Consider the following 8,455-nt stretch of genomic DNA (forward strand, 5'->3'; position numbering starts at 1 on the left):
TTTTAAGATGCGTTGAGTTTTTTCATTGCGGTTATGTGGGTGATGGGTGTGTGCCTTTCCTTTTCGTTTCACTGCCATAATACGGAGGGGTACTTTCAACATGGAGGGTGTGTGCGTGTGCGTGTGCGTGTGCGTGTGTGTGTGTGTGTGTGTGTGTGTGTGTGTGTGTGTGTGTGCGTGCGTGCGTGCGTGCGTGCGTGCGCGTGTGTGTGTGTGTGTGTGTAGGGGTACTTTCAACATGAAGGGGTGTGTGTGTGTGTGTGTGTGTGTGTGTGTGTGTGTGTGTGTGTGTGTGTGTGTACATGGTATGTGCGTCTTTCGTTTCTCCTGTTGCTGTACGGTGCTTTTCCCAAAAGAGCCGTCGTCGGGGTCACAAAAGGGGTTTCTCCTGGTATGCTGAAAGGTGGTGATAGGGACGGGGGTGGTGGCGTGTGTGGCGTGGCGCACTTGGACGCCGGGCCGCCAGAGCTCCGGGCCGACCACCGGGCCGGGGCCCACTTGGGCGCTGTGCCGAGAGAGCTCCGGGTCGACCAGCCGGCCGCGGCCCACTTGGGCGCCGCGCCGAGGGAGCTCCGGGTCGAGGAGGCGGCGGGTCGACCAGCTGGCCCGGCTTTGCCTGGCTTCGTCCCAATGGGTTGTTGTATGGTTTTGTGTTCCCGGGCCAAATTGACCTCGGCGGGCAGAGTCGCCAGTACGACCCGTTCCCTGGCTTTTGCGTTTTCTTTTTAAGATGCGTTGAGTTTTTTCATTGCGGTTATGTGGGTGATGGGTGTGTGCCTTTCCTCTTCGTTTCACTGCCATAATACGGAGGGGTACTTTCAACATGAAGGGGGGGGTGTATGTGTGTGTCTGTGTGTGCGCGCCTTTTGTTTCGCACACACCATGCACGCACGCGCACACACACACAGGGGTACCTTCAACATGAAGGGGTGTGTGTGTGTGTGTGTGTGTGTGTGTGTGTGTGTGTGTGTGTGTGTGTGTGTGTGTGTACATGGTGTGTGCGTCTTTTGTTTGTCCTGTTGCTGTACGGTGCTTTTCCCAAAAGAGCCGTCATCGGGGTCACAAAGGGAGTTTCTCCTGGTATGTTGAAAGGTGGTGATAGGGACGGGGGTGATGGCGTGTGTGGCGTGGCCCACTTGGAGACCGGGCCGCCGGAGCTCCGGGTCGACCAGCCGGCCGGGGTCCACTTGGCCTCTGGGCCGAGGGAGCTCCGGGTCGACCAGCCGGCCGCGGCCCACTTGGCCTCCGAGCCGAGGGAGCGGCGGGTCGACCAGCTGGCCCGGCTTTGCTTGGCTTTGTCGCAATGGGCTGTTGTATGGCCTTGCGTTCCCGGGTCGCATTGACTTTGGCGGCCGGAGTCGCCAGTACGACCCGTTCTCTGGCATTTGCGTTTTCTTTTTAAGATGCGTTGAGTTTTTTCATTGCGGTTATGTGGGTGATGGGTGTGTGCCTTTCCTTTTTGTTTCACTGCCATAATATGGAGGGGTGCTTTCAACATGAAGGGGAGTGTATGTGTGTGTGTGTGTGCGCGCGCGCGCGCGCATGGGGTGTGCGTCTTTTGTTTTGCACACACAATGCACGCACGCACGCGCGCGCACACACACACACACACACACAGGGGTACCTTCAACATGAAGGTGTGTGTGTGTGTGTGTGTGTGTGTGTGTGTGTGTGTGTGTGTGTGTGTGCGCGCACATGGTGTGTGCGTCTTTTGTTTGTGCTGTTGCTGTACGGTGCTTTTCCCAAAAGAGCCGTCGTCGGGGTCACAAAAGGGGTTTCTCCTGGTACGTGGAAAGGGGGTGATAGGGACCGGGGTGATGGCGTGTGTGGCGTGGCCCACTTGGACGCCGGGCCGCCGGAGCTCCGGGTCGACCAGCGGGCCGGGGCCCCACTTGGCCTCTGGGCCGAGGGAGCGGCGGGTCGACCAGCTGGCCCGGCTTTGCTTGGCTTTGTCGCAATGGGCTGTTGTATGGCCTTGCGTTCCCGGGTCGCATTGACCTTGGCGGCCGGAGTCGCCAGTACGACCCGTTCTCTGGCATTTGCGTTTTCTTTTTAAGATGCGTTGAGTTTTCTCATTGCGGTTATGTGGGTGATGGGTGTGTGCCTTTCCTTTTTGTTTCACTGCCATAATATGGAGGGGTGCTTTCAACATGAAGGGGAGTGTATGTGTGTGTGTGCGCGCGCGCGCGCATGGGGTGTGCGTCTTTTGTTTTGCACACACCATGCACGCACGCACGCGCGCGCACACACACACACACACAGGGGTACCTTCAACATGAAGGTGTGTGTGTGTGTGTGTGTGTGTGTGTATGTGTGTGTGCGCACATGGTGTGTGCGTCTTTTGTTTGTGCTGTTGCTGTACGGTGCTTTTCCCAAAAGAGCCGTCGTCGGGGTCACAAAAGGGGTTTCTCCTGGTACGTGGAAAGGGGGTGATAGGGACCGGGGTGATGGCGTGTGTGGCGTGGCCCACTTGGACGCCGGGCCGCCGGAGCTCCGGGTCGACCAGCGGGCCGGGGCCCCACTTGGCCTCTGGGCCGAGGGAGCGGCGGGTCGACCAGCTGGCCCGGCTTTGCTTGGCTTTGTCGCAATGGGCTGTTGTATGGCCTTGCGTTCCCGGGTCGCATTGACCTTGGCGGCCGGAGTCGCCAGTACGACCCGTTCTCTGGCATTTGCGTTTTCTTTTTAAGATGCGTTGAGTTTTCTCGTTGCGGTTATGTGGGTGATGGGTGTGTGCCTTTCCTTTTTGTTTCACTGCCATAATACGGAGGGGTACTTTCAACATGAAGGGGTGGGGGGGTGTGCATGTTGTGTGCGTCTTTTGTTTTGCACACACCATGCGCGCACACACACACACAGGGGTACCTTCAATATGAAGGGGTGTGGGTGTGTGTGTGTGTGTGTGTGTGTGTGTGTGTGTGTTGTGTGTGTGCGCGCGTGCGTGCGCGTGCGTGCGTGCGTCTTTTGTTTGTCCTGTTGCTGTACGGGGCTTTTCCCAAAAGAGCCGTCGTCGGGGTCACAAAAGGTGTTTCTCCTGGTATGCTGAAAGGTGGTGACAGGGACCGGGGTGACGGCGAGGTATTTCTCGGCGCGGGTGCTCGCGCCGCCTGACATTGGCCTGCGGTCCCCCTCTGATGGGAGAGCATTCCGCTGCCCCGTGGGTGGGAAGTCAAGAATCTTTCTCCCTCCCGTCCCCTCTCCTCCCGTCCGTCCGGTCGTCGTACCTCACCCAGGGACTTTCTGCAGAAGTGTTGTCGCGTCCCGTTCTCCTGTCCGCGTCGGTGACTGAGCGTAGAAATGCGCACTAGGACGGACCCTGTCTGGCAATGAGTCCCCGCCGGTCGCCCCCGGAGCTCCCGTGCTGCGGCCGCCGGCTCTCTCGACAGCTGCCTGTCAGTTGCTCTTTTAGATGGTCCGGCGGGGGGCGGTCCGCCGGGCCGCCCGCCCCAACTCTTGAATGAATGCCCTCGGGCTGTGGAAGGAGGCTGCGTGGGAGGGGCACCTTGGGCCAGAGGTCACGGGGGAGGGTGGACGGCTAGCCAGTTCAAGAAACTTGCTTGATTGGGAGAGCAGGTGTTTGGACTCAAGTGGAATGGGCTTTTCCTCCTTTTTGGCCTTGTCACTTGGCATGGGGGGGATCTCCCTTCTCCCGCCAAGAGTTTCAAACAAAGACACGAGAGATCACCCGGATCCACTCACTCCGGTCAGGTTCAGAGCCAGAACGGCAAGGATCGAAGCTCTCCTGGTGACACCCAACCGCCTGCCCGCCAACTCGGAACACACTCCCCGGTCTGCCTGCCAAAGACAAGTGGCTGGATGGTGTTTGAGGGGAGGGTGGCAGATTCACGTTTCATGGGAGTGGTCTTGATCAACGGAGGTGATGAGCTCAGAAAAACACAAGCCCAGCCAAATGTTCAGGAGGGTGTCCATGCGTGTTGGTTGTTTTTGGCCTGACTCTGTGTCTCTGACCGCACCACCCAAAGGCACGCATCCCCGATTCTGTCTCTGTGTGTGTGTGTGTCTGTCTCTGTCTCTGTCTCTGTCTCTGTCTCTGTCTCTGTCTCTCTCTCTCTCTCTCTCTCTCTCTGACTGTGTTGTCCTTTGCATGACTGTGTGTGTGTCTGCCCCCGCGCGCCCCACACACACACACCTGGCACCCGTACACAACACACACACACGCCCCCGCACACCACACAAGCAACACATTGTGCACACCACAGACACACCCCACGCGTGACCCCCACACACAGCGGCCCCACACCACCCACGTCGCACACCACCCACCCCACCTCTCTCTGCTGTCCTTTCTGTGCGGCTAGGGGCAGAGTGTGGGGTGTGTGGGAGATATTCGTGGGGTGTCTGGGGTGTGCCTGTCACTGGTGCGGGTGGGAGGGGCCGTGGGCAGATACACACACACACACACACACACACACACACACACCCTCTGACTGGGTTGTCCTTTGCCTGGGTGTGTCTCTGCCCGCCCCTTCTCGCACCCTCAGGCACACACCCACAGGCATACCCCACACACCCTGGCCCCCCCCCCACACACACACCAACCCCCCCCACACACACATACTCTCTGTGTTGTCCGTGGTGGGTGGGGGAGTGTGTGGCCGGGGCGTGAGCGAGTGGGGCGTGTGTGGCTATGCAGAGACACAGCCAGGCAAAGGACAACACAAGTAAGTGGTGCGTGCGTGAGTGTGTGTGTGTGTGTGTGGCTGTGTCTCTCTGCCCGCCCCGTCTCACTCGCACCACCCTGAGGCACACCCCCACACACCCCACACATACTCTCACACACCCCACCCCCACATACCACACACACACCCACAACACAGCACAGTGCCCCCACACACGCAACACCTGTGCATGCCACAGACACGCCACGCCACACCACACCACACCCACTGTGTGTGTGTGTGTGTGTGTGTGTGTGCTCCTGTTCCTCGTTTGCTTTCTCCTTCCCTTCCTCGTCGTCCCTCTGCCCCTCCCCTCCCTCCCTCCACCTTCACAGGACAGGAGTGCCTTTAGATGAGTTAATACACCCTTGACATGATTTCTACAGTCTGACCTGTCCCTCGCTGCAGACGAGCAAACCGACAACAACTGAAAGCAATGGTGTTTGCCACTTGGGGCATACCTTCCACAGGCTCCAGTGATTGACACGCCACCCACTTCCCCGAGCCAATCCTAGGAGCCTTCACCCAAGGCTCTTGCAGACATTCTTCACATCTGTCAGTCCTTCCAAGTCACCCGCCATCATCAGGCGAGGTGTAGAGAACCGATGGAAAAACTGGAGGAATGACTTCTTCCATGGGGTGGGAGGAAATGAGGAAGGAGTAGGATGCTAAAGGTGGGATGCCTGACTTCTTGACGAAGCGAGGATCGATCGGGGTGGGGGTGGGAAGAGGGGCAGGACTGTCAACTTAGGAGGTCCGGTTAACACGTTGCACATATAAATGGTACATCAAGACAATCAAACAAGCACCCCATCAAAGTGCTTACAGGGCAGGTAGTAAAAAAAAAAAACAAAAACAAAACAAAACAAAAAAACACAAAAAACAAGCACCCCACTATGCAGCCCAGGAGAGTGTAGACTTATGACTTTGCATTAACCTCTAAGGGGAAAGAATCTGAAAACCTGACGCGACGAACACGACTTTGTAAACCCACTCGATACTTCATTGCTGCCATAAGGGTGGTGTCATTTGCATATCTCAGGGGATTGGTACTTCTCCGGGCAACCTCGATTCCAGCTTGTGCTTCATCCCACCCAGCGTTTCTCATGATGTGTACTCACTCAGCATGTAAGCTGGATAAGCAGGGTGACAACATATACAGCCTTGATGGACTCCTTTCCCTATTTGGAACCACTCTGTTGTGTTCCATGTCTACTTGTGACCTGCAGAAATACCGGGGTTTTGTTTGTTTGTGTTTTGTTTTGTTTTGTTTTTTTAATTCCCTAACCTGAATGAAACAGCAAGAGAGACAGAGAGAAGAGGGAGGGGGAGGGGGAGGGGGACGGGGAGGGGGAGGGGGAGCGGGTGGGCTAAGTAAGTAAATAAATAAATATAAATAAATAAATAAGAAAAGGACCCTACCGTTCACTCTGTTGCTTTCCACACACAAAGCAAAAACAGAGGACCCAAAGGACACAATGTTTACAATGTGAATTTTGAAAGAGGGACATCCCCTTTGGTCACTTCATACACTACCCCTATCAGCAGGATGCAATCGTTTCTGTTTTTCCCTCTACCTGGTCCTTCCAGACTTCAGAAGCTCTCAGCGAGGGTTCTTATCGCCTTGGCGATAGAGTGATTTTTTCCACACGTTCCTTAGGGGCCCGGAGGATGTTTCCGTGAAGCGGGGGATACACACTTCTGGATAGGAGAGTCCTGTGCTACGTGTGGTTTGTTCCTTTCTTTGCGTGTGGCTCTTCACCCGAGAGGGGGACTGGGTCCTGAAGTTTTCCGAGTGGCCTCCGATATCTGGGGGCAACCCTCTCTGGGGGGAAACATGTCCCATGTTCTCTTGCCCTGCTGACGGAGAACTCAAAAGGCCCTGTGCCTGAAGCCCTGCGGATGGAAGCTAGAGGACTTGGTGAACATTTCTGACAGAGCTTCCCCGCTGGCTCACACAGTCTAGAGTCTGCGTGCCATGTCTCTGACTGCCTGCACCCACAGGCGCACCCCACACACCCATGCTGCACACACACACGGCCCCACGTGGCACCCGTACCCAGCACACACACACACACCACACATCCCCACACACGCAACACACCTGTGCACACCACAGACACACCCCACGTATACCCACAGACACCACACGCGTACCCGCACACACCACACACACACCCTCCCCCCACACACCACACACACCGGCCTCACACCACCCACTCACCCACCCACTCACTCACTCACTCACTCACTCACTCAGTCACTCACTCCCTCCCTCCCTCTGACTGTGTTGTCCTTTCTGTGTGGGGGTGGGCCTGCGGGGGGTGGGGGGGGCGGTGTGTGTGTGTGTGTGGGGGTAGGCGTGGGGTGTGTGGGAAGTTCCTGTCGCTGGTTCGGGCGTGAGGTGCCGTGGGCAGATACACACACACACACACACACACGCACACGCACACACACACACACACACACACTCTGGGTTGTCCTTTGCCTGGCTGTGTCTCTGCCCGCCCCCTCTCAAATTCGCACCACTGACAGGCACACCCCACACACACCACACACACAACACCTGCGCACGCCACACAGACACACCACACCACACACACACACACACACACACACGCTGTGTTGTCCTCTGCCTGGCTGTGTCTCTCTGCCCGCCCTCTCTCACACTCGCACCACCCTGAGGCACACACCACACGCATCCCCACACCCCCTGCTCCCCCCCCCCGCCCCCACACACACTCTGTGTTGTCCTTTGCGTGTGTGGTGTGGGGCGCGGGTGTGGGGGGGATTGTGGTGGGGGGGGTGTGGGTGCGGGGAGTGCGGGGTGAGTGTGGGTGCGGGGAGCGCGGGGTGTGTGGGTATGCGTGGGATGTGCCTCCGGGTGTTGCGAGTGTGAGAGCGGGCGGGCAGAGGGACACAGCCAGACACACACCCATGCACACACGCTGTGTTGTCCTCTGCCTGGCTGTGTCTCTCTGCCCGCCCCCTCTCACACTCGCACCACCCGGAGGCACACCCCACACACCCCACGCATATCCACACACACACTACGCCCCCACACACCACACACGACACACTCCCCCCCACACACCACACACGCAACACCTGCGCATGCCACAGACACACCACACCACACCACACCACACACACACACACACTGTGTGTGTGTTCGTGTTCGTGTTCCTCGCTTTCTCCTTCCCTTCCTCTTTGTCCCTCTGCCCCCCCCCCCCGCCCCTCCCTCCACCTTCACAGGACAGGAGTGCCTTTAAGATGAGCCTGCCTGTTGTTAATACACCCTTGACATGAAGATTTCTACACTCTGACCTGTCACGCCTGTAACCTGGGGGGTGGTCAAACCTCCTTGGTACGCTAGGTATATAGCTTTCTCCGTGGAAGGTGGAAGCCTTCCTTCCGTCCCTCGCTGCAGACGAGCAAACCGACAACAACTGAAAGCAACGGTGTTTGCCACTTGGGGCATACCTTCCACAGTCTCTAGTGATTGACACGCCACCCACTTCCCCGAGCCAATCCTAGGAGCCTTCACCCAAGGCTCTTGCAGACATTCTTCACATCTGTCAGTCCTTCCAAGTCACCCGCCATCATCAGGCGAGGTGTAGAGAACCGATGGAAAAACTGGAGGAATGACTTCTTCCATGGGGTGGGAGGAAATGAGGAAGGAGTAGGATGCTAAAGGTGGGATGCCTGACTTCTTGACGAAGCGAGGATCGATCGGGGTGGGGGGGGGGCAGGACTGTGAACTCAGGAGGTCCGGTTGA

Source organism: Cervus elaphus, chromosome 18, assembly GCF_910594005.1.
Source record: "Cervus elaphus chromosome 18, mCerEla1.1, whole genome shotgun sequence".
Lineage (NCBI taxonomy): Eukaryota > Metazoa > Chordata > Mammalia > Artiodactyla > Cervidae > Cervus > Cervus elaphus.